We start from the raw sequence: 27,338 nt of genomic DNA, 5'->3' as shown, positions 1-27,338 counted from the left end.
TAGGGTGAAGCGTTTGCTGGCTAGGTAGTGGCGCCTCCACGATGGCTTGGGCCTCCTTTTCCACAGAGGAGTGTCTGATCTCGGGCCCTTGGAGGGTCCTCGAGAAGAAAGCTACGGGCCGCCCCGCCTGGTTGAGGGTGGCCACCAAGGCGAAGTCAGACGCATCACTTTCCACTTGAAATGGAGTGTTCTCGTCCACTGCCTGTAGCGTGGCCCGCTCAATATCCTGCTTAATGCTTTTGAAGGCGGCGTGGGCCTCAGCAGAGAGCAGAAAAGAGGATGCTTTCAAGAGGGGGCGGGCTTTGTCGGAGTAGTTGGGGACCCATTGGGAATAATAAGAAAATAACCCCAGGCACCTTTTCAGGGCTTTGGGAGTGTTGGGCAGGGGCAGCTCCCGTAGGGGGCGCAATCGGTCGGGGTCTGGTCCGATTTCCCCATTCTCCACCACGCTGCCTAGTATGCAGAGGCACGTGGTGTTGAAAACGCACTTGTCCTCGTTGTAGGTGAGGTTGAGTTTTTGTGCGGTTTCCAGGAACCTCTCGAGGTGCGAGTCGTGATCCTGCTGGTTGTGACCGCAGATGGTGACGTTGTCGAGGTAGGGGAAGGTTGCCTGCAAGTGGTGGTCATCGACCATGCGGTCCATCTCCCTCTGGAAGACCGAGACCCCATTCGTCACCCCAAAGGGGACTCTGAGGAATTGGTAGAGGCGTCCGTTCGCCTCGAAGGCGGTGTACGGGCGGTCCTCTGGTCTGATAGGGAGCTGGTGGTATGCTGACTTAAGGTCGATGGTGGAGAACACCCGGTATTGGGCGATTTGGTTCACCATTTCTGATATGCAGGGTAGCGGGTAGGCGTCTAGTTGGGTGTACCTGTTGCTCATTTGGCTATAGTCGATCACCATCCGTTTCTTCTCGCTACCCCTTACCACTACCACTTGGGCGCACCACGGGCTGTTGCTGCATTCAATAATGCGCTCTTTCAGGAGCCTGTCTACCTCGGTCGCGATAAACCGCCTGTCCTCCCAGCTGTACCTCCTGCTTTTGGTCGCTATTGGCCGGCAGTTAGGGGTAAGGTTTGCGAATAGCGAAGGCGGCTTTACCTTCAGGGTAGCCAGACCGCACACTGTGAGGGGCGGCTGGGACCCACCGTACTTGAGCGTGATGCTTTGGTGGTTGCACTGGAAATCCAGGCCCAAGATCACGCTCGCACATAGATTCTTCATGATTAATACTTTAAAATTATCATATACAGTTCCGTTAACAGACAATTGTACCGTGCAGTAACCCAGAATGGTCGATGTCTGGGTTTTATCAGCCATAGAGATGGTACCCTGAGTAGGGACCACCTTTAGGGAGAGTTGTTGTGCCAGTTCAGGGTGGATAAAACTCTCCGTGCTTCCACTGTCAATTAAAAATTTAACCCTGCACCCGTTTACCTCGATGTCCACCATTGATTTGGATAGCGGGTGCGGCCTGGTCTGGTCCACTGTGACCGATGCCACTGTAGGGCCCTGATCGAGACAAGATGGCGTCCACGCTGTCTGCTCATAAGATGGCGGACCCCACGAGGTCGGGCAAGATGGCGTCCAAGATGGCCGCTCCCACGGCGCGCATGCGGCGGTGGCGGGTTTTCCGGTGGTTGGTTTTCCGGCGGGGTTCCCTCTGCACACCTTCCCGAAGTGCCCCTTCTTACCGCACTTAAAGCAGGTGGTGCCTTTCGCCGGGCACAGGTTTCTGGTGTGCTTTGGCTGCCCGCAGAAGTAGCAGTTGGGTCCCCGACGCGTCGCGGCTGTCGTAGGGCTTCTGGGGGGAGAGCGGGGCCCCGACGGTGTCGGGCTGCCGCGTGGGGAAGATGCCTTCCAAGATGGCGGCGCCCTTGGTGCACACGTGGCGGTGTGGACGGCGCGGGCTGAAGAGTAGGCGTCCGAGTTTCTCTGGGCCACATCCAGGGATCGCGCGGTGTCCGCAGCCTGTTTCAGGTCCAATCCCGTTTTTTCCAGCAGTCTTTGCCGGATGTAAGTGGAGCTGAGGCCTGTGATAAAGGCATCGCGAACAAGCTCGTCAGTGTACACTGCGGCTTTTACATCTCGGCACTTGCAGTCTTTGCCAAGCATTTTCAGGGTGCCTAGGAACTCCTCCACCGATTCCCCAGGTCGCTGTGCGCGAGTAGCGAGCAGATGCCTAGCATACACCTCATTCGTAGGCTGCTGGTAATGCACCTTTAAGATGTCGCAAGCGGCCAGGTAGGTGTCGGCGTCTTGGATGAGGGGGTAAACCCGGTGGCTTACCCAATTCCGCAGAATTCCGAGTTTCATACTCGCAGCGTCCGTAGCGTCTTTGACGGCTGCGGAATTGTCCAGGAAGAATTCCATACACATAAACCAGTGTCCGAAGCATGCTGATGCGTCCGGAGCATGCTGATCCAAATCCAAACGTTCGGGTTTCAGGAGTTGATCCATTGTGTTGAAAAATAAGTTAATAAAATTGATGTGCCTCAATACTTCCGAGACTCGATGTTAGCGAAACAAAACAAAGCTTTTATTAACTTAGAAGGTAACACGTAGTGGAGAGAGGTATCTTCCATCCGGAGGGCTGCAGTACTGGATATGAGGCCAGACTGAGCTTGCTTACATAGGGGCCAGGTATGGGCGGAGCCCTACACACAACACATTCCAATATACAATACAATGGTGAGGAAACGGAACTGGGGGAAGGGAAATGAAACTGAAACCGACCACAGTCACAGGCAGTGATGAATGGAATATTTCATCACAGAAACATTTCAAAGTGCTTCACACTCAATGAATTACTTTGAAGTGCAGCGAGTGTAGGAAAAAATGGCAGCTGTTTCGCACACAGCAAGACCTCACAAACCACAGTAAGATGAATGACCAGTTAACCTACTTTTGGTACAGTTGGTTGAAACAGGAATAATGGCGACAATCCCAGGAGAATTCCCCACACTTCTTTAGTCACTTTTATAATGTTCAGGTCAGGTTCCACAATCCTGCCATTTACATTTTCCATCACCTTCATCCCAGTGGCAGAATCGTAGACCAATTTTTTCCTGTTGATTCAAGTCTCTGCTACCAATTGAACCAGATGTAACTTTAATTAGTTTAAAATGAACTACATGAAAGTGTCCAAATGTAATCCATTCTTACTGCAATGTAAAAGTGATTCAAATGAACAGAGTAAGCAGCTTGTTTCAAGTGCTTCTATTCTTTTACTCTTTACCCGCCCTTGCCTCAGTAGATGCCTCAGTCTAGTTTATTTACCAAACTCCATTGTCTGCATTGCCTGGGAGAGAAGGTGCTGTGCAAGTATTGGAACATTGAAGCCAGCCCACAATAATAGATATGAAGTGAACTCAATTGCTTGTGTAACAGGATAATATTCAATCTTCTCAGCGTGAGGCAGTCAGTGCAGCAGGACACCGCTTAAAGCAGTGGAGTTCAAACACAGGAGAATTGACTGACTCTACTTTCCATTGTATAAGCCTGAACAAAATGACTGATCGGTATAAAAATATACTAAAAGAATAATAATAATAATCCGTTCCGCACCATTGCAGTGAACCAACTCAAATTGAATTGAGTTGACGGTAAACTGGCTATCGATTCCGACAGGAATCAAACGGTCTCATTTATAGATATTGCATATAATAAATAAATGTATTTTATGATGTTTTACTCAATGCTTTAGGTGTCGTAGCTTGCTGAGCAGAAATCATTTGTACTTAACCCATACTGAATAAAGTAACCTTGACACATTAAATGTTAAATGACACAAGTATTTTGCATCATCTTAACTGTTCTCATTCAGAATGGGCAAAAACGGATGGCAACAATCCACCAAATTTCTCATTGGTCGCTTCCAACAGTTATAAGAACATAAGAATATAAGAACTAGGAGCAGGAGCTGGCCATTTGGCCTCTCAAGTCTGCTCTGCCATTCACTAAGATCGGGGCTGATCTTCCCCTCATCTCCACTTTCCTGCACTATCCCCATATCCATTGATTCCCTTAATATCCAAAAATCTATTGATCTCTGTCTTGAATATATTCAACGACTGAGCCTCCACAACCCTCTCCGGTAGAGAATTCCAAAGATTCACTTCCCTCTGAGTGAAGAAATTTCTCCTCATCTCAGTCCGAAATGGCCGACCTCTTATTCTGAGATTGTGACCCTAGTTTGAGACTCCCCAGCCAGGGGAACATCTTCCCTGCATCTACCCTGTCAAGCACTGTAAGAATTTTATGGCTCAGTAATTCCGTTCCAAACGCGTGAGTACGGTCGGGGTACTCACGCGTCTGGCCGGAGGAAATGCCGGTTTTCAGCATGCACAGCGCATGCGGAGAAAACCGGCATTTCCAGTCCTCTGAACGAAGGGGTTCAGAGGCACAGCGCATGCGACTGCACAGGCAGCGCTTGCACAGTGAACTTCATCGATTTCATTCATGGATTCAGTGAGGTTAAGTCCTTACAAGTTACACTTGATAAAAGCATGTGTAAAGTTGTTCCAGAGGTTGCGGAGGAAGATATATTTTATCGTGGAGCTTCTGAAAGGCAATATTTTTGTTTGGGAAAGGGAGGAAAGTTATTTTAAGAAATGCTGAGGTAAGTTTTAAAGTTTAAATTTTTTTTTTTAAACGGGTTTTCAGTACGGTAGGTAGAAGGAGCAATTGTGGCTGTGTGAATTGAATGTGAAAATGAGTGTTCTAAAATGAGTAATGTAACATTTCCAACACTTTTAAGAAAGAAACTTTTCATCAGTAATAAGTAATTATGTATGTATGTCCGCATATATTCCTTTACGTATATGTATGTATGTTTTATATCCCTTTACTTATGTGTATGAATGTATGTTTTTAATTATGATTTTCCAATAAGTTACTTTCTCTGAAAGTCATAATTAAATACATACATTCATACACATAAGTAAAGGAATATATACATACACGCAAAGGAATATATACAGACATACATACATAATTACTTAAAAGAATATATTACTGATGAAAAGTTTCTTTCTTAAAAATGTTGGAGTCATTTTTACATTTAATAAACACAGCAAATTCAATTCACATAGCCACAATTGATCCTTCTACCTACAGTACTGAAAACCCATTTTAAAAAACAAAAATAAACTTTAAAACTTACCTCAGCATTTCTTAAAATAACTTTCCTCCCTTTCCCAAACAAAAATATTGCCTTTCAGAAGCTCCACGATAAAAAATATCTTCCTCCGCAGCCTCTGGAGCAACTGTACTCATGCTTTTTTCATGTGTAAGTTGTAAGGACTTAACCTCACTGAAAGCATGAAAGAAACCGGCGAATTTTACTGCGCACGCGCTGCCTGTACAGTCGCACGCATTCTGCCTCTGAACCCCTTCGTTCAGAGGACAGGAAATGCCGGTTTTCCCCGCATGCGCTGTGCATGCTGAAAACCGGCATTTCCTCCGGCCAGACGCGTGAGTACCCCGACCGTACTTGCGCGTTTGGAAGGGAATTACTGGGCCAACATTTTACATGTCAATAAAATGAAAAATTTAACAACTGCACGATTTGCCCCCTCGCATCTGCGACTAAGGGTCGAAGGAAGTGCATTGCACAAGAGGTCATCGTCGTACGTATCCTCACACTGTTCCCTTTCGGGAACTGTATGAAGTGGTGGAAGGATTTCTGGCCACGTTAACACTCCTTCTGTGGCCATAACCATCTTCATACCAGCCATTAGGGTGGTTAGTCCTATGGCGCGAGGGTTTTACGGGCTCCCACAACCCATCCGAGGGGGGGGGCCACCCACACCCGTGGACGCAAGTATCCCGCTGGATGTCCACCCAGAATTTATAGTTGGAGCTCCGACTCCACTTGCCGGGACTGGCTGGAGCGGGGTTCGAAACCCTACTCCTTCTGGCCCAGCGGCGGGGATGCTACGCAAAAGGCCCACTCCGCGCAAAAGATGACACCCTTACGTTTCCTGCACCTTTTCCCTCCCCGTGACTGGAGCCCTATGCTGCCACTTGAAAGACCAAGCTATCATCTGTCCTTTTTGCGGCGCCTTGGACTTCTCATTGCCAATGATGAGCAGGCGCTGCACCTCCACCTCATTGAGGAGATTGCTGAGGTCATCATCAGTTCAATTGTGAGTTCTTTTAATGCCGTGACTTGTGCTCATTCCAGCCATTTCACGTTGCTAATCTGAGTGGGCCTTTGACGTAGCGGTAGGATCCCCGCCGCTGGGCCACACCGCGTAGGGTTTCGAACCCCGCTCCAGACAGTCCCGGCAAGTGGAGTCGGAGCTCCGGCTCTAAATTCTGGGTAGACATCCAGTGGGATATTTGCGTCCGTGGGTGTGGGTGGCCCCCCCCCTCGTATAGGTTGTGGGAGCCCGTAAAACCTTCCCGCCATAGGACTAACCACCCTAATGGCTGGTACAAAGATGGTTACGGTCACAGAAGGAGCGTTAATCACGGCCAGAAATCCTTCCACCACTTCATACCGTTCCCCAAAGGGAACAGTGTGAAGACACGTATGATGACGACGTTGCTAATTAAATAAATGGAATGAAAAAAATGCTTTCAGGGCTTTTAAACGTCCTGAAATCGCTTTAATTCTGTTTAAAACTACTTCAGATTCTTCAAAATAATTTAAACGTTTTTAAAAGTTTATAAAAGTTACCAAAAGCTACTTAAAAATACAAAAAACCTATTGAAAATGCTGCTCTACATGTAAAAATGCTTTGCAGCTTGTGAGAAGCATTGGGGGCGTGTCCTTTTAAAATGAGACCTCAAGGGGCGTGTCTCACTTGCACAGCGCGCTCCAGGCTTCGCGCTGGCTGCACTCCTGGGCGGCGTGACGTCAGACGCTGCCCGGGAGTCAACATTTTAAAACAGCAATTCCAGGCGTCCCTGAAGCTCAACGGCCGGCGCGTCGGGTAAGTGCATATCGGGGGCTTGCACGCGCGGCAAGCCCCCGACCCGAATTACTGGCCCTATATGTTTCAATGAGATCACCTCTCATTCTTCTAAACTCTAGAGAATATAAATCTAGTCTACTCAATCTCTCCTCATAGGACAATCCCCCCATCCCAGGAATCAGTCTGGTGAACCTTCTATGGCAAGTATATCCTTCCTTAGGTAAGGAGACCAAAACTGTACACAATACTCCAGGTGTGGTCTCACCAGGCCCCTATATAATTGCAGTAAGATGTCTTTACTCTTATACTGAAATCCTCTTGTAATAAAGGCCAGCATACCGTTTGCTTTCTTAATTGCTTGCTGTACTTGTATGTTAATATTCAGTGATTCATGTACAAGGACACCCAGATCCCTCTGAACACCAACATTTCCCAATCTCTCACCATTTAAAAAAATACTCTGCTTTTCTATTTTTCCTACCAAAGTGGATAACTTCACATTTCTCAACATTATATTCCATTTGCCATATTCTTGCCCACTCACTTAGCCTGTCTATCCCCTTGAAGCCTCTTTGCATCCTCCTCAAAACTTACATTCCCACCTAGCTTTGTATCATCAGCAAACTTGGATATATTACATTTGGTCCCCTCACCCAAATCATTAATATAGATCATCGGGGAGAAGATTTATCCCCAATAAAAGTTCAATCAAGCCTCTGTGTTTAATTGAGCACTGTCTTTAGAAATCTTGATCTACAAGTCAAAGCATATGCCAGAATTGTTGTAGATCCATTTTAAATAGAGAATTTGCATATGTAACAAAAGCGAATCCCAACACTCTGTTCATACCACATTGTATACGACTATCACCTATGTGCTCACTCATCTTCGTTGGCTCATCCCCAATTTTCATCGCTCCACAATTGACAGCATGCCTTCAGCTACCTAGGCCCTAAACTCTGGAAGTCCCTCCCTAAACTTCTCCACCTCTCTACCTCTCTTTCTAAAACGCTCCTTAGAACTTACCTTTTTAACCAAGCTTTTGGTCACCTGTCCTAATATCTCCTTACGTGGCTCGATGTGAAATTTTGTTTGATAACACTCCTGTGAAGTGTCTCGGGATGTTTTACTTCGTTAAAGATGCTGTATAAATACAAGTTGTTGTTTATGTTGTGGTTCAAGCACCAGCCTGGTTTTATCTTGGTTCCAGTGAAAGTTTTTCTGTAGACTACCGATGATTGTTGATCTGCTGGAATTGGCTTGATTTCAGAGAGTCCAGAGTGTTTACGTTGTCAACTGCAGATCAGATTGCAGCAGGAATAAGCGCATCACTTTCTTAATGGCAATATAAATGACTACCGGATGAAAGAAACCCTATGAGAGCTTCTAATGACTCATTTAGGAAATTGTTTGACAGCAAAGATGCAAAGAACAGAATAAAGTCTTCCTAGGCAGTCCCTGGGAACCGAGAATGACTTGCTTCCACACTAAAAATGAGTTCTCAGGTGACTGATGAGTCCAATGCGGGACCTACAGCCTCTGTCACAGGTGGGGTAGACGGTGGTTGAAGGGGGGGGGTGGGTGGGGTGCTTGGGTTGACGTGTGCTCCTTCCGCTGTTTGCGCTTGTATATAAAGAATAAAGTATATCCTATTGGATGTCAGGCTTTGTTACAGTGAATTACTTTGACCAACATTACATGCATGCCTTCAACTAGGCACCACTAAAACATCATTACAAGTGGCATTCTGCTTCGCATAGTGGGCAAGCATATCTAATTGCTAAACACTGATTTAAAAAATACACATAAGTGTGTCAGGTGACTGAGATTCAATTGCTTTTATTAATGGATCTTTTTGCAGAGAATCTCCCAAACCATTACTTTATAGGCAATAGCAATATTAATGCAGCTTTACTAAGGGGATGGTCTTGAGGCTATGTATGGTGGGTCATTTCAGAATACTGCCTTTAGGGTTGGGGATGCAAGTTGCAGTTTAGTATTGGGTATCTTTGTGAAGCTTTTCATTTATTGACCTCTTGTAATGGTGAAAAACACATGTCATGGAATAGAGAAAATAACACCTCACACTGGCCGAACCTAATGCTAAAATTTGCTCTTGCGCCAGCTGGAGGCGGTCCCCGCGGTGGTTGCCATATTCCTGGGCCCCTGTGTGCTGCCAGTAACCGGCAGCGCCCTGTAAAAAAAAAAGGCGGCGTGGTGACATCAATCAGCGTGCAACGCCAACTTAACGTCGCCTACGCGAGCTTCAACCCCAGCGTTCAATTCAGCGCCGGGTCCGAAGTCTGGCGTACAAACAGGCTGTCAGACGCTGACGGGGCGATATCTGCAGCTCTTAAAGGGACACACACATCAATCAGGTAAGTTTGAATGGAAGGGTTTGGCCTTGGTTTTTTGGATTTTATTGAAATGGTGTCTTGCTGCAATATATGTGAACATTTTTTGAAATGTTTTGGGAATGCTGCTGAATGTTTGCAAGGGCTCGTATGGTAAGTGAACACCTTTGAGAAGACAGAACATGCTATGAATACTCAGCAGGTCATGCTACATCTGTGGAGTTCATGTCTCAGGTCGACATGCTGCCTGACCAACTGAGTATTTGCAGCATCTTATGCTGTCATTTCACATTTACAGCACCCGCTTGCAGAGGGAAGAGGAAGATGCAGAAGAGGAAGATGTAGAAGAGGAGGAATCCGAAGAGGAGGAATCAGACGGAAGAATGCATCCCAGACAGCCCTTTGTGGCTGGGATCTCTGGGATGGAACCATCCACCTGCGGTCCCACTGGTTGGGCAGGCTACCGCTTCTTGTTGACCCACTGGCTGGGCAAGCTGCATTTCTTGGGTGTGTGAAATGAGAAAGACACAAGGGTGGAGTTGTGCCTACGGGAGGGCGGGAAGCCTAGAAGTGCATGCCAGAAGGAAGATAGCATACAAGGATACCCGCATCTTGTATCCTTTCAGCCCGCCGCTGGCCAAGGGCTCAGCCATGCCCCTGCCAAGAATGACCAGCACCGTCCCCTCCAAGGTGGTGAGGTGATGCTAGATTTGGTAGATGTGCCTCGTCATTGGTGCAGATTGTTGGTAGGTGAGTGATTGAGGGTCATTCATTAAGCAGTGTGTGAGGCTAGTGGTGCAGTTGGTAGGTGTTGGCTTTTGAAGATGCATTCACTGACCTTGACCAGTGGTCTGAGGTCATGAAGCTTCTTTGGGCACTGGAGCCAGGTGGTGGGGTGATACTGCTGGCAGTGAGGGTCTTGGTAATGTACTCCCACATTGTTCTTTCTGGAGGGCCTCCTGGCCCCTGTGGGTAGAGGGCCAGTCTTGCAGTGTTGACCCCCTGCACAAAGCTGGATTGCTGCGTGCGAGACCCTGGGTGCCCCTTCCCTGGCTTGCTGAGCCATTTGTGTTAGTGCTGAGGCAGTTTTCTCATTTGTTCAGGTTAGGAAGGTAATTCAGATTTAAGAGCTGAATAATCACATTTGGAACTTCTTTTAATAATTGAATATTTGTAAAAAGACAGAAAGGGCTGAAAAATGTATTGAATCAGTGCATTTTATTTTCCCTTGCTTCAATGTGCATGGCCCTTTAAATTTCAGAGCTCCTCGCTACCACAATGCATTGTGAGTTTCACAGCCTCACACACAGACGCTAGGGGAAGCAGCAACGCTGCACCAGGGCTACAAATTGGTCTCGGATCCCTCGTGCAATGCCACCAGGACGGCGTTGCACCTAAGGTTAGTGCTGCAGAACCTACCTCCATGCTCCCCACACCAATTTAGGTCGGTTAGCGCTGCGGCCATTTTGGGCAGCTGTTAACGGCAGTTGGCCGTGACACCGACTGCTTTGCTGGCGATCACCAATTATTTCCCCTTGGGCACTAAGGGAATCAAGGGATATGGAGATCGGGCAGGAAAGTGGAATTGAGGTCGAAGATCAGCCATGATCTTATTGAATGGCGGAGCAGGCTCGAGGGGCCGTATGGCCGACTCCTGCTCCTATTTCTTATGTTCGTACATTCTTAAATGATGGGGCTAGTGCCAGGGCAGACAGATGGGTGAAAGTCCCATTTCCGCAGTTCCTGTAATGTGAAGGCCCACCAGGAATTTTGGATATTGCAGGTGATCAGTTTAAATTTTTTCTATCATCTGGGTGGACTTGGCAATTACTATTATTTGTTAAACAATATAATTAGTTCAGTCCTGAAGGAGAAATGCATCTGCTTAAGCAATCGTATCTGTTTTGTCTCGACAGGGGATTACTTACAAGTATAATCACCATAAATAGGAATGAGTAAAAGCAAATTGCTGCAAATCTGAAACAGAAACAGAATTTGATGGAGGCTCACAGCAGGTCAGAATCTGTGGAGCAAACAGACAAGTAAACATAGAATTATGTAAGGGACTAAATTGGTTAAGGTCTGAAAACGATCGCAATGCGCAATCTGCCCGCGCCCGTTGAAAGTAATGGTGACAGCACGCGAAATTCGCGCTGCCTGTTCATTAATGTGATTGAAGCACTGAGCTCTTGGCTTAGGTGCAGCTCGGAGAAGTGCTCCTTGAAGACTCTAGGTGGGTAAAGCCTCCTGCTGAGCGCCCTCTTCCCCCCTCCTCCTCCTCCCTCTGTGAGCAGTTTGTCTTCTTCGCTCCATTGGCCTGTCATCCTGCAGCCCGAGGAGGACTGTAACTAGAGCCCCCATGACTGGGAGCAAGTGGTGTAGTCAGAGGCCTTCCAGCAGCGGCCAGCGCCTTCATAACATCCAGCAGCACTCCCTGTAAACTTTAACAATGTTATAAATGTATTCCAGCAACGCAGCACTCCTACAAACTCTGCAAGAGCCAGTACAAGAGAAATAATCAACTTGCCTGCAAGTTGGATACATCCCTTTAAGTATTGCTGGTGGTAGGGGTGGGGGTGGGGAGGGGGTCCCTCATGCAGCTGAACACACGTTCAACTGTGCATGTTTAGGAGAGGGCAGTGCTTGAAACAGTGACGTTGAAAATGGCAGGTCGTGCATCAAATCAGCTCTACTGATGTCATACTGCTGGTGCACGCACCTTCCGCCCACGCGATCGCCCTCACCAAGATGGCGAACAGCACGGACCACGCTGCAAGTGGGCGGAAGCAAGGCGGTCACCATATTTTTCTCCAAACCGGCCTTACCTGCCGGGGCTAAGGTGGCAAATTTTGCGGCCATAGTATTTACAACACAGAAGCGGGCTGTTTGGCCCAAGCAGTCCGTGCTGGTCTTTCTCCTCATGAAGTGAGTGTTGACACCACCGTGTCAGCCAATGAGTTTGAGGTGGGGCGAGCCTTACGGCAGGATTTATAGCAAACAGTCTATTTTACAGCAAACAGAGTCTATTTAAACAGAGTCTCCATGAACTTATGGCCAAAAGTACAGCAGAGTCTCCCAATAAAAGCAGGCTGATTTTTCAAATAAATGCAGTGAGTGGAGGATAGTTACATAATACAAATTATGTGCATGACATCAATCCCAGTCACTTACAACAGTGCGGTCTCCAGGTGTGATTGACAAGGGAATTGCCCATTCATCTGCATTCAGGCCAGGAATAGTGGTGTCGCTATATGCCGCCTTATCCGTCACACGAGCAGTAGTCCTATTCCTATATTTCAGATGTGGACCCTTCTTGAAAATTGAAAATTAAGAGGTAAACTGGTATATTAGTACAATATGGAAAAGGAAAGTGGGGGTGGGAGGATCCAGAGAGTAATCACGAGTGGAATAATGTAAGAGATCATGTAGTGGACACAAACAATAAAAATAGGGAAGTTCGCTTTCCTTTAGGAAGCTGCAGCAGACAGCGTTGTGTATTCCCCCGACCACTCACAGAGCCGACGGCTCCACACGTTCCCAGTAAACCATTATAGCAGCCAATTTAAAATTGTTACATTTCCGGCATAGCTACAAGTTCCTATAGGCAATGTATAATGTAGAAATCCTTATGATCTGTAACACATTGCAAGGTTCTACTCAAAGTTTTTATGATCCTATAGCAAATAATGCAACCATGCATGAGGAATGAGAGGATTTCGATTGGAATTTGGATAATTCATGCAGCACCACTGAAACCAGCTAGTAAAATTCAGCATTACTCTCATGCAATTTAAATTAATGGGACAATGCCTTAATCTTTAATGCGTTTACTAGAGATAACTTTTCTGTGTTATGCCAGCTAGGCTTTTGCATAGTATGCTCATTTACAGCAGTCATTTACGCCAAAAGTAATTACATAGGATTACATAGAATATACAGCACAGAAACAGGCCATTCGGCCCAAACAGTCTATGCCAGCGTTTATGCTCCACTCGAGCCTCCTCCCGTCTTTCCTCATCTAAATCTATCAGCATAACCCTCTATTCCCTTCTCCCTCATATGCTTGCCAAGCCTCCCCTTAAATGCATCTATACTTTACACTTCAACCACTCCCTGTGGTAGCGAGTTCCACATTCTCACCACTCTTTGGGTAAAGAAGTCTCTTCTGAATTCCCTATTGGATTTCTTGGTGACTATCTTATATTGATGGCCTCTGGTTTTGCTCTTCCCCACAAGTGGAAACACTCTCTCTGTATCCACTCTATCAAAGCCTTTCATAACTTTAAAGACCTCTATTAGTTCACCCCTCAGACTTTTTTTTTCAAGAGAAAAGAGACCCAGCCTATTCATCCTTTCGCATTTCTGGTGTCATCTTTGTAAATCTTCTCTGCACCCTCTCCAGTGCCTCGATATCCTTTTTATAATATGGCGACCAGAACTGTACGCAGTACTCAAAGTGTGGTCTAACCAAGGTTTGATACAGGTTTAGCATAACTTCTCTACTTTTCAATTCTATCCCTCTAGAAATAAACCCTAGTGCTTGGTTTGCTTTCTTTATGGCCTTGTTAACCTATGGCGCAGCTTTAAGTAATTTGTGTATTTGTACTCTGAAATCCCTTTGTTCCTCTACCCTGTGAGGGAATATGCCATATTTCAGAAAGATACACCATAATATGAACAGAATACTGATATTATTAATACATGATATACTGGGTTTAACAATCTAAAACCTTGGAGACACAGGCTGCAAACATAATACAGGCTTCTGAGATAAAGATCAGTTGATAACAAAGTTGTAAACAAGCTTTGGGATAGGAATTAGTTAAAAATACTAAAACAATGAAAGATGGAAGCAAACCATTGGTGCTTCTGAAAGGTCGCTGGTTTGCAACCAACACAATGAAAATGCCCAGTTTAAGGTGTTATAAGTTAACACGTAAAACAGAAACACAAACATTAAAAGAACCATGTGCCTTTGAAAAGATGACATCAAGTAAAGAAATACCTGCTGGTCAAATAGTTTTTATGTTAAACTTGAATGACAGGAAACATAAGATTAAATATGCAACCAATTGAGAAAGCTAGAAATGCATGAACCACTCTGGTCAAAGTGTCTTTAATTTATAGACATAGTAAATATGATACCAACAAGGACACTTTGAAGATATAACTTCAATCGAGACACCAAGCAATTACATTGTGTGTGTATTGAACTTGGAGCAGTAAGGAGAGTCACAATGTCTGCTAAAAACCAGTAAAGCCAATATTAAGAATTGAATGAAAGCATTTTGTAAGATAGCTGTCATATTATTTTTATGATGGTTTTTGGAACATCTAAAGGTAGAGAAATAATTATGCATGCAATAGTTGAATTGACTGTAAGATAGAAAGCATTTGAAAGAGGTATCAATAAAGACAATAAGCTGACATCAGCAGAGAACATCAAAGAAGAAACCAATACAAAAAGAGTATAAAACATAGACCTTTTCAACAGAAAGGCAGAACTTGCTGAACGGGCAAAGCATTTCTCAACTCTTCAGAGGCATCTCTGTAAGTCTTTAGCTATGAGTCTCGGGTAGTCAAAGTAATTGATTTTGGTGGATGTTCTGGATTTAGAAATAAGTAAGAAATGTAGAAATGTAACAAAGTAAAGATTTGAAAATAAGGATCTCTGAGAAATAAGAAATGTAAGCTATCTGTATTTTGAATTGTTAATGTTGCGACTGATTCAACAGCTGTTAAATGACTGTCGGCTCTTAAATAAAACTATATATTTTTAGAATTGTCTCAAAGAGTAATTCTGTATAAACTCGTGAAATCAAATTCTGTACACTCTTTTGTAAGGAGTTGCAGAATTCTAGGGGGTATTCCAGACCCTCATAATATCCAGAAGGTTACAGTCTAGTTCAACTTATTAAAAGTACTATCTGGAGGACAGTAACATCTTCAGTCATTCCTTTGCTTTAGGGAGAGATAGCCTGAACCTTTAGACCCATTTAAGCATCTTATGGAACTCAGCTATCTCTAACTTAAGTTGAGGGTGAACGTCTGGGGAATACGCCTGGTCTGGGATAGCCCAAAAGGGATAGGACTTGTAATTATCCCTTCAAAACCCCACCTAGCCTTGCACCCTCCAAGTAATAAGTGACCTCCTTATTCTTCCTACCAAAATGTAATACCTCACATTTATCTGTGTTGAAGTCCATGATGCAGTTTGCGTTGTTTTAGTGGCCTGACAGTAACTAAATAAATGTAGTTATTTATTCTGTGCTAACAGCATTACTAAGTATAATAATTTACAGAAAATTATTTAAAAATGGAAAAAAAATGTGTAGGGTTCTCAAAATTCCCACATTCCACAAAGTTACGGATAAAGGGACCCTGTATTGGACAAGTTATGAAAAGACAGGGTGCCCAAAATGGCTTCTGCAACTTCGTGACCAAAACCGATAGGATTTTTAAAGCAAGGCCCTGTAGACAGGCAGGCCCGGAGATGAAACTTAAAATGAAGGATTCTGTGAACAGACTCTGGAGCCAGACAGCCAAAGTTAACACAGAATATGCAATCATTCGCCTTGAAACAAATCAAGCTAGAATGGGCCTATAATCAAGGCCATTAGGTTTTTGTATTTTTATCGGTAACAGCTCACAGAAGCCATCAAGTCAGGAAAACCCGATTAAGTCTCATACATAACCAACAATCAGGACATCGAAACCATTATAACACAGAGACAGCCATTTCAGGGTCGTTAAAGTAAATGGCTGTAATCAGTTTAAACGACCCCGCCAAAAGTTAGACAAAGGACTGACCTGATTTGGCGTGCAGATAAGGAATGAAGATTCGGGTATAATTGTAGGCCCATCGGTAGTGATCGCTCTCTAAACTCCCTTATCGTGGTTGGCTCTGAGCTCTTGCTCTTAGTTCTCATGCCCTGGCCTCGCGGCGGGCTCTCTTCTCGCTCCCCGTGCCGCTCAACACCAAGGATGCCCATTAATACACCGAGGGCCCAAACACGGGAGGAGAACGAGACCCGAGTTCGAGACCACACAGGACACACAGGCCACAAACGGGCAGACGAGACGAGACGAGACGAAGAATTACAGTAAACCGATAACAGCAGAGAAGGGCAGCGAAAGACACATTGGGGAAACCAAACGCCTGGTTATAAGCTGGCGTTTGGTGAGTAAGTTGGCGTTGCATGCATGGGCAATAAAACCCCAATTTAAGAATATGCTGGCGTTCAACGAATGGGTAGCAAAATCAAGACAAATGGCCTAGTTATAAGCTGGCGTTTGTCACATGGACAGTAATAGCCCAGTTGAAGAATAAGCTGGTGTTCAAAGCATGGTTAGTAAAATCATCAAACGGTAAAGACCGCCAACCGACCCCCAACCGCAGCAATACCGTCAGCGACCGCCCAAAGGAGAAGAAGGCCCATCGCAACGAAGTACTCGACGAAGACGTTAACGGAGAAAAAGGAGGGTGCCTTTGCACAAACAACTTCAGCGCCGCGCCCTGTGACCACGTGGCGACGGGATACCCCAAAGAACAGGAAGAGTGGACCTCAAACCCCACCATCTAAAGCAACAGGTTTTAAATTGCTGAGCATGAATTCCTGGCCCCTCATAACTTAATCTAGTTAGGTATAGGGGGTGGGATTAAGGATAAGGGGATTTTTAATGTATTTGTTTCCCTCGATGTGCCGTGTGTTCCCCATTCCCATATGAGTGTATTAACTGTTTTATGCCTGTAACTATACCAGTAATTCTCAGTAGTATTGTGTTTATTCAGCCCTTTTAATAACATTTTGGTTTTCTTGCAGCAAACCACTTGTCTACTCGATTTTCTGTATCGCCGCCTGTACCTAAGTCCAGTGTCTAGAACCCAGGGGGTGTGGAGCGATTCGAACTGCTCAGAGAGAGTCAGGGGCAGAGCTGACTGGGCACACATGCCAAAACCCCTCGATCCACTTCAGGGAATTAGAGCAGGCAGCCAGCGTCAACGACTGCGATGGTGCTGAGCAGGCCAAAATGCTGCTATTTTTCCTGGGGAGTAGGCTCCTCCAATCCCTCTCTGACGAGTGTAAGAAGGGGCATTGCGGGTACGAGGAGCTCAGGGATGAGGTTCTGGAGGCCATGGGGATGAATGAGGGAAGTCCTTTCTCCCGTGTGGAGAAGACTGTCCAGCTCACAGGGGAAACCCCTCAGACTTTCGTGGACAGGTTATGGCCAGTTTATAGGAGCGCCTGTCCTGGGGCACCTAATCGGGCATTCCTGAACCAGGGTCAGCTGGCCCACTGACTCCGTTGCCTGGTGGCAAACAACTTGCCACAGGTCCGGGCCAAGGCAGAAGTCTGGTTTGACACCAAGAATCCCCAGACCACCGAACTTACGTTGATCAGGCAGTTGACCCTAGCCTATAAGAACGGTAGGGGATCCGATGCACACCCACCTAAGGGCAAGGTGCATGAGGTAAAACCCGGGCAGGGTAGGAAGGAGTGGCATCAGGAAGGGAATAACCCTTCTAGCACTAAGATGAATATGGGTGTGGGAAGGACGGCCACCGGAGGAAGGAGTGCAAAAACCCTTGGAAAGACAACAAGGGAAAGAATTCCGCAGCCCCAGCCCAAAAGTCAGAGGCAGGAATCCCTCCCGCCACGGTCGAGTCATTTTTGGACACCATGAGGTCCTTATTGACTGGCCACGGGAGAGTAGCAGCCGCTACCGGTGCTCTGACCCCATCAGCCCCATTCCAACCCACAGCCATGACTAGAGCCAACGCAGCCTGTTTACCTGTGTTCCCTTCGATACGATGAATGGAAAAGACCCCTTGTGGAGATGGAGGTGGAAAAGGTGACGGGGACCTATCTGATGGACACGGGGGCATTATGCACCATGGTCCATTCAGATAACCCCACCACCTCGCCTCTATCTAACGGGGTCCCATACAGTCTGTCGGGGTTCACAGGCAAAGAACAGGCCGGCTTGTTTTCCATCCCGCTCGCCATTCAGTTAGGACCACTGCGCTCCAAGTGGACCTATGTCCTGATGAGATGGGAAGTGGAGGGTGGAAGAGGGGTCCTGGAAGCCGACTTTATTGTGGGCCACGGGATCCTAGTAGATTTAAGGAATCATTGCCTTTGTGGGGCAAGTACAGGGAAGGACGGCAAGGTAGTGGTCATCCCAGGGAAAGAAGGGAAGGGGACCCTATGCACCATGAAGCCCAAAGAGGGTTATAACCTCAAGCTTATGGTCAGTAACACCCCCAAAGAGTTCCAGGCATTTGTGCGCGCCCACCTAGCCACATTTGCCATGCACAAACACGACTGTGGGAGGGTCAACAGGTTTGAGGTCAGCGTAGATGGAGATCCCATGGCCCGACCACAGAAACAGTACAACTTCCCCAGGGAAGCGGAGCCAGACATGGAAGCAGCCATGTCCTCCTTAGTGCAGCAGGGATTCTTGAGACCGATAGCCACCCACGTAAACTCTCCACTGTGGCCAGTTAGAAAGCCGGACAATTCCTGGAGGGCCACGGTGGACTATCGAGTGCTCAACAGCAACATCTCAGCCTGTGCACCCACGGTAGCAGCAGTTGCCGACCTGATAGGAAGTATCCCAACATCCACAACCACGTTCACGGGTGCTGGATATTTCCAACGGGTTTTGGTCCATCCCTTTAAGGAGGGAGGATCAGTACAAGTTTGCCTTTATGTTTAAAGGGCAACAGTACACCTGGAACTGTTTGCCTCAGAGCTTCCACAACAGCCCCAGCATCTTCCACCAGTGCATGGTGTTAGATCCGTGGTTCAGTGGATAAAGAATTACATGGATGCTGTATATAACAAACAACAGGTCTTTACTGGAGGAGGGTCATCTCTAGACTGGAGTACAGAGGCATGCGCACAGCTTATATACCGGTCAAATCAAAAATCAAATCAAATCAAATCAAATCAAATCAAATCAACCTTTATTGTCATTGTTAGTGCACAAGTGCAGTACAACAAAATGTAGGCTTGCGGCTCCCGAGAGTGTACATTTGGATTAAGACATTTAAACATTCAACATACATTTGGCTTGTAGTATAATAACATAAATATGACCATAATAAAGTGCATTGGCAGATGTGCAGGCTTTAGAGTTTATTTGTGGAGTTCAGTAGGATGACAGCCCTGGGAAAGAAGCTGCTCCTAAATCTGGTCGTACGGGTGCGAATGCATCTGTAGCGTCTCCCAGATGGTAGGAGGGCAAACAGACTGTGGCTGGGGTGGGTAGGGTCTTTGATGATGGACTGTGACCTCCGTAGACAGCGTTTCTGGTATGTGCTCTATGGTCGGTAGCCGGGTGCCGGTAATGCGTTGGGCAGTTTTGACTACCCGATTGTTGTAGGAAAAATGATTCCTCGGAAACTAGACTTTGAGTAAGAGAGACAACTTTATTAAATGACAGAGCTCTGGGAGAAGAGTCTGCAACCACGCGGTCTGCGAGAGCACCTTCTCCCCGATTGTAGTATGTGCCGAGCTTATATACAATTCCAAGAAGTTGGTTTTAGATCATTTACATTCATCCAATCAATTCGTTTATTAGCGCATATCGTTATTTTCCTCCAGTCAGGAGTTTACACACTTGTGTTGCCAATTCTGCCTCTTCAGGTCTTCGTTCCATCTTGTTCCCCGGCGGAATGTGATTAGTTCGATAATAGGATACAAGTGATTAGTTCGATGATAGGATACCAGTGAACCTTGTTAGTCCTCAGTGATTCAATTAGTCCCAGTCAGGACACGAGATGAACTTTGTTCCAGCCATGCGTAAGCGTGGCATGTCTCACTGTGCAGGGATCCAATTAGTCCCAGTCAGCGAATTTGTTGTTTGTGTCTTTTCCAGCAAAATCTTGTCCAGCAATCTTGTCCAGCAAAATTTTATTCTAACAGTCCCTCCTCTTGGTCCTGGAGCATGATTCATTGGCTCCCAGATGACCATCCTCGCCCCCTTTTGTCGGTGCTTACAGCCACTGGCTTATGTCCGGGGGTTCGGTTGTTCCTTCGACAGTGTCGTATTGGTGTTCTTCGTCCCTTGGTAGCAGGTTGGTGTGTTCCTCCTCGATAGAGGCGATCGGCATCACGGTTTTCATAGCAGTTTGGCAACACAACTTTATAAGGCTCAGCGCACAACACATCAACATACAAATTACAACTATTATTATTATCCCTTGCATCATCCACGCTCCCCATCCGGTTTTCCCTAGCAACCAATCAAGCCACCCTGTGCTTGTGGGTTGATGGAGCTTCTTTATTTCTTCTTGGATATGATTTGCTAGGCTTGTGATATTCTCGAGCTATCTGGGACATATGTACAGCAGTCTGTCCCGATCAGGGCACAGGTGCCTCCTTGCGCCGCCAACAGATAATCTAGGGCTATCCTATTCTGTAAGGCGGTGGTCCGGATCGCCACCATTTCAGCACTCATTTCTCTCAGGGACTCAGCCGTATCGTTGGCTATTTGTTCGAGCACTGCTGCCATGTTTATGGATTCCCTTGCTATTTTTCCTGTTCCGTACCAGGGGAATGCTATAGCCCAGAATCTTTCGGTTTCCGTAATGGCTCTCTTAACACGTTTGGCTGGTTGCCATAACGACTGGTACCCGTAGTGGTGGGTTAGGGAGGATAAATAATGGATGTATGGTACTACGTATCCTATATAGCATGACCCAGTCCAGGTTCGTGGAAGCCATGGATACGCCTTATATCCGCAAATGAAATAGGTATTATTATAGGCCTCAAATTTGTTCCAAAGTTGGTACATGATCCCAGGTATTCCCCTCCAGGGTAGATTGCTAGTCCAGTTTAGCACTTCGGATAAATTAAACGTTCCCACGTAGGGCCATTCTAGGGCACCTGGTGGTTTAGTACTGGTTTTGGTTAAAGTGTAATTATACTTGCACTTACTCCATCCAACCACTATCCCTGTCTCATCATAGTTTACCAAGCAGACTTCCCCCTCTGCATTGTTTAGTTTTCCCCCTGTGCTGACTAATAGCTCTTCTGGATACCTTCGATTATCGTACTGGGGATGAAACCATCCTTTAAAGTTCGTGGGGTTATACCCTGCCTGTTTCCACTCATGTTCCAGCTGATCTGGATTCAAGCTAATTTGGGTTTGTATGGTATCCTCCTTATTCCAGGTGGTATTAGAGTATAATAACCACCCTACCATCTCCTCTACCTTAAAGGGGATAGGCCTTAATGGGATTCCTCCCCCCGTATGGGTGGGCACATGGGCGCACACCCAGCAGGAGCTTTGGCCCATTTTTTTCGCATAGACATATGACATATACAGAAAGGTATTTACATGCAATCCTCTCTCTTTACGTAAATGGGGTACCGCGCTTCCCGTGACAATATAAAATAACGCCATTACCCATAATACTCTAAACATGATTAATATATCACTACAGTCCAGTCTTTACAGGAATTTTATGACAAAGGGTGTGCAGATCACCTGTAAAACAGATTCAGAAAGTAGCCAGTCAGTTGTCTTTATATACTTTCAATTGTGTCCAATGCTTCCATACTCCTTTACCCCTTATGTCTAGACAGGCACAGGTATCCCCACTGATTATGATTTCATATGGCCCACTCCATTTTGGGACGAACCCTGGTTTGCTGGGCAGAGTTTTCACCATGACTTGACTACCCGCTGAGGGAACATAAGCCGTCATTGTGAGCTCTTGTGCCCAATCCTTGTCCTCCTGATTATCGCGGACATTCTTTCGCATCTCCTTTAATTGAGTGCTAAGTTCCAGAACGTATTGTTTTAGTCTATCTTTTAAAGGGCCTACATCGGCCCCACCTGTTATGATGCCTTCTGGCAATTGCATCGCCCTTCCTGTCATCAATTCATAAGGGCTCAAGCCTGTCGTTCGGTTTTCAGTGGCTCGCAGCTTCATTAGGATAATGGGCAATACTTCAGTCCAGGTTTTCCCCAACGTCTGCATTGCCTTTGCCAATGCATTTTTAAGGGTTCGGTTCATTCGTTCTACCACGCCCGAACTTTGAGGGTGGTATGGGATGTGGAATTTTTGTTTAATTCCCATTAATTGGCATACCGTTTTTATGACACTCCCGGTAAAGTGGGTACCTTGATCAGAGTCCATTTGAATTGGTATTCCCCACCTGGGGATTACTTCTTCAGCTAAGACTCTGGCAACCGTCAAAGCGGTGCAATTTCGCGTGGGGAAAGCCTCTACCCAGCGGGTGAATTGGTCTATGACCACGAGGCAGTATGTTTTGCCGTGTGACGGTGGAAGGGGACCTGTGAAGTCTATTTGTATATGCTCCCAGGGCCCTCGTGGCCTTGGTTGATGTCCCATTTTGACCTTTATGGGTCACCCGGGGTTATACTGCGCACAGGTGATACATCGATGGCAGTATCTCGCGATATCTCTTCCCATCCCCTTCCACCACCATTCTTTGCTGAGGCTTCCCATCATCGCTTCTCTCCCTGAGTGTACAAGCCCATGGTGGAGTTCTAATAGCGTATTTTGAATGCACTTGGGGGCCATTACCCTGTTATCCTTTCGCCAGACATTATCGCTTCCCCGCTTTGCACCTTGTTCTTCCCACATACCTTTTTCGACGTCGGGGGTGTCCTCATGGAGTTCGTCAATACTTATCTCGTCCTCGGAGCTGCTCACAGCGGCTATTGGTACTTCTTTGATCCTTTCTTGCTCTAGCGCCCTTTGTGCTGCTTGGTCCGCAGCCTGGTTCCCCTGGTGATTTAACCAGTCCGGGCTAGTCCGGTCCGGTTCCCTCTGATGTGCCTTAATCTTAATTACTGCTACCTGTTGGGGTTTGTCGCTAGCTTCTAGGAGGGCTTCTATCATCAGCTGGTGTTTTATGGGATTGCCTCCCGTAGTAATGAATCCCCTCCTACCCCATGCAGTCATATAATCGTGGACCACCCCAAAGGCATACCTACTATCTGTGTAAATGTTCACGATTTTATTCTCTGACAACTCTAGTGCCCTGGTGAGAGCCACTAGCTCTGCTACTTGGGCCGATAGGCCTCCATCAATCCGTCCTGACTCTACGGTTTTTAATTCGCCATTAACCACCGCCCACCCCGTTCGGTGCAGCCTGTTAAGTCTGTGTGTTCTAGTTATTGTTAAAAAGAATCACTGCACACAGACCACAAGAATAAATTCAACAGGTCTTTACTAGTCGAAGGTCAGGCTGAACTGCCCAATAAATCATTACAGAGCACTTATATACCGGTGTGGTCACCACCGGTATTACAGTATACAGCAGCCAAGGTAAAGTAGTGCATCTCTTAAAATAGTTCTCTTAAAGGTGGAACGGTTACATACACCACAATCCTCCCTTTTTAGCTTAACAGTATATATTCCCCATTTAACATAACATAATAACATATATTTACAACTTCATGTAAAAACAGTTCACAGATTCAGTCTCTGAGGAGGCCTCCTGATCCGAGATGGATAACGCCTTTCAGGGGTCTCTGGTTCTCGTTGCTGGGGTGACTCATCTAGTTGATCCCCTATGGATAGGACATCATCATCAGGTATATTCACTTCTGAGATAGATGCTTCAGGTTCACTAACTTCCTCCACGTTTGTCTCTGTCGTAACCATGGGCTCGACCCTTGTTCTCGATCCCACCAGTTGGTCAGCATGACGTCTCATTACGTTTTCACCAACATCTACCGTGTACATCAGGGGTCCTTGTCTGGCCCGAATTGTTCCAGATTGCCATTTCTCGTTTTTATAGTCCCTGGCTAACACCGGTTGTCCTATTTCAAAACTCCGAGTGGGCTTGTTATTGATATGCTGGAACTGTTTGTTTTCGACTTCCCTCCGCACATTTGGTTTTAACAAGTCCAACCTGGACCGCAACCTCCTGTTATAGAACATCATGGCAAGACTTTGGTTTGTTGTTGCATGGGTGGCGTTTCGATATGCCAGTAGGAAATTGTCCACCTTGTGTTGCAGTGGAATCTGATCTTCGCTCATGGCCTTTATTGCCTTTTTGAACGTCTGTACAAACCTCTCGGCCAGCCCATTCGTAGCTGGATGATATGGGGCAGAGGTATAATGTTTCACCCCATTCTTCTTCAGGAATTTCTGGAATTCCTCTGACACGAACTGTGGTCCGTTGTCTGAACATATTTGCTCTGGCAATCCATTTCTTGCAAATATCGTTCTTAGCACCGCGATCGTCTTCTCCGAGGTAGTGGTAGCCATTTTAATCAGTTCTGGCCATTTAGAATGTGCGTCCACTGCAATTAAAAACATGGAGTCCATGAATGGACCAGCAAAGTCAATATGTACACGTTGCCATGGGGTTGAAGGCCATTCCCATGGATGCAGCGGTGCAATTGGAGGTGCATTTTGGACTTTTTGGCACCCTGAGCAGCTTTTCGTCAGATCCTCTATCTGTTGGTCGATACCCGGCCACCACACATAAGCCCTAGCAAGGCTTTTCATCTTGACTCCCCCCAGATGACCTTCATGTAGTTCTTTTAGAACTCTCTCTCTTAACTTAGGAGGGATAATCACCCTTGTTCCATACATCAATGTTCCCTGACAGATGGACAGCTGTTCTCGTCTTGCTGAGAATGCCGGTAACAGTGGATCACCATGGGCTGGCCATCCCTTTACTGTCAATTCGTAGACCCAGGACAGTGTCGGGTCATTCCTAGTCTCCCTTTCAATATTTGCATTGGTGACAGGTAAACATTCGATGATGGTCGAGTGAAATAACTCCACCGGGTCAACCGTCGGTGCCTCCTCCTCAGTAGGTAGTGGCAGGCGCGACAGCCCATCAGCATTACCATGCTGCTTTGTACCTTTGAATTCTATCTGATATTGATGTGCCCCTAGGAAAAGGGACCATCTCTGGAGCCTCTGTGCTGTCATCACCGAAACACCCTTCTTAGGGTTAAAAATGGATACCAACGGCTGGTGGTCTGTCAGCAGTGTAAACTTCTGGCCCTGCAGGTAATGATTAAACTTCTTTACTCCCCACACAAGGCTGAGAGCCTCCCTATCTATCTGAGCATAGTTGCGCTCAGTGGAGGTCAATGATCTGGATGCAAATGCGACTGGCCTTTCCAAGCCATTTGGCAACTTGTGTGAGAGTACTGCTCCAGTACCATAAGGAGAAGCATCACAAGCTAGACGAATAGGTAGCGTTGGGTTGAAGTGAGCCAACACTTCCTCTGAGGTGATCAATGCCTTGCTTTTGCGAAAGGCCTTCTTACAGTCCTCGCTCCACTTCCATGGTACTTCCTTCTGCAAAAGAGCATTCAGCGGGTGCAGCACCGTGGATAGATTTGGCAGAAACTTATGGTAATAGTTAGTCAACCCTAGGAACGACCTCAACTGGGATACATTTTCCGGAGCGGGAGCCTTCACAACAGCTTCAATCTTGTCAGGTGACTTGTGCAGCCCCTCCTGGTCAATGACATGACCACAGTACGAGATCCGTTTCTGAAAGAACTCACATTTCTGGCGATTAACTCGAAGTCCATATTCCTTCAATCTGGTGAGCACCAGTTTCAAATTTGCAAGGTGTTCCTCATCGTCATCTCCTGTAATCAGGATATCGTCCAAGTAACATTGAGTGCTTGGAATTCCCTGTAATACCTGCTCCATGGCCCTCTGCCAAATTGCTGGAGCCGAAGCCACTCCAAAAACCAGTCTATTATATCGATACAAGCCTCTGTGCGTGTTGATTGTGAGATACTGGCGCGACTCTTCCTCAACTTCCATCTGTAAGTACGCTTGCGCCAGGTCTATCTTGGTGAAGTGTTTCCCACCAGACAATGAAGCAAAGATATCCTCAATCCGCCGAAGCGGGTATTGCACCGTGTGAAGCACCGGATTAACCGTGATCTTGAAGTCTCCACAGATGCAGACCTTCCCCGGTTCCCCTGGCTTGTTACTCGATGAACGCTTCATGACGGGGACAATGGGCGTGGCCCACTCACTCCAGTCCACCTTAGACAGTACTCCTGAACGTTCTAGCCCTTCCAGCTCAGCTTCCACAGCAGGTCGTATCGCATAAGGTACCGGTCTGGCTTTGAAAAATTTTGGGTTTGCATGTTCTGCAATCTTGATTTTTGCCGTAATTCCTCTCAGTGTTCCCAGTCCCTGTTGGAACACCTCTTTAGCATCATCCAATATTCTGGACAATCGTTCAGGTTTGACATCTTTTTTTCCGGAATCTACCGTTATTGCTTTTAGGGAGTGCCAGTCCATATTTATTTTCCTGATCCACTCCAGTCCCAGAAGTGGTGGACCTCCCTCAGGTAGTACATATAAGTCCATTCCTTGGTGTTCTTTGCCCTTGTGTACCACCTTGACTTTTATCTTTCCGATGGGGTATACTCTTTGCCCCGTGTATGTCTGCAATACTACCTCCGTATCCCGTAGGGGAATATGTGTGAATAACCTTTTGTAATCTTGCTTATTCATGACCGTCAACGCCGATCCGGTGCCCAATTCCATCTTCACTTGGACTCCTGCTATCTGAAGTGTGACCCAGATAGTTTGTAGGTCAGCTTCCTTACTCACATTGTGAATTCTCAGACTATCCAGTTCCTTGCTGTTGGAGTCTGAATCCGAATTCTGTTCATCCGAACTCTTCTCAGCCACCTTATGTACCTTTCTGCACTTTTCCTGCGGTGACTTTTTGTTGCTGGTCTTCTTTCCTGACCGGCATACTTTAGCTATGTGACCAAGCTTGCCACATTTTCTACATTCCTGATTTTTAAACCAGCATTGGTCCTGATCGTGTGTTGTCTTTCCACAACGATAACATTTCGCTGTACCCAAAGCCATTTGATCTACGCTGAGTACCACTGCCTTCAGCTGCATTTCCGCAGTGCCTCTCGCTGCGGCTTCGTGCGATGCTGCAATAGTGACAGCCTTATCAAGTGTAAGATCATTCTCTTCAAGCAGCCGCTTTTGTGTTCCTTCTTTCGACAATCCACACACGAATTTGTCTCTCAGTGCCTCTGTCAGTCTTTCCCCAAACTGACAGT

This window comes from Somniosus microcephalus, chromosome 1 (genome assembly GCF_052327205.1).
Source record: "Somniosus microcephalus isolate GS21.2 chromosome 1, FLI_Smic_1.0, whole genome shotgun sequence".
Taxonomy (NCBI): domain Eukaryota; kingdom Metazoa; phylum Chordata; class Chondrichthyes; order Squaliformes; family Somniosidae; genus Somniosus; species Somniosus microcephalus.
Note: the sequence above shows the minus strand (reverse complement) of the source record.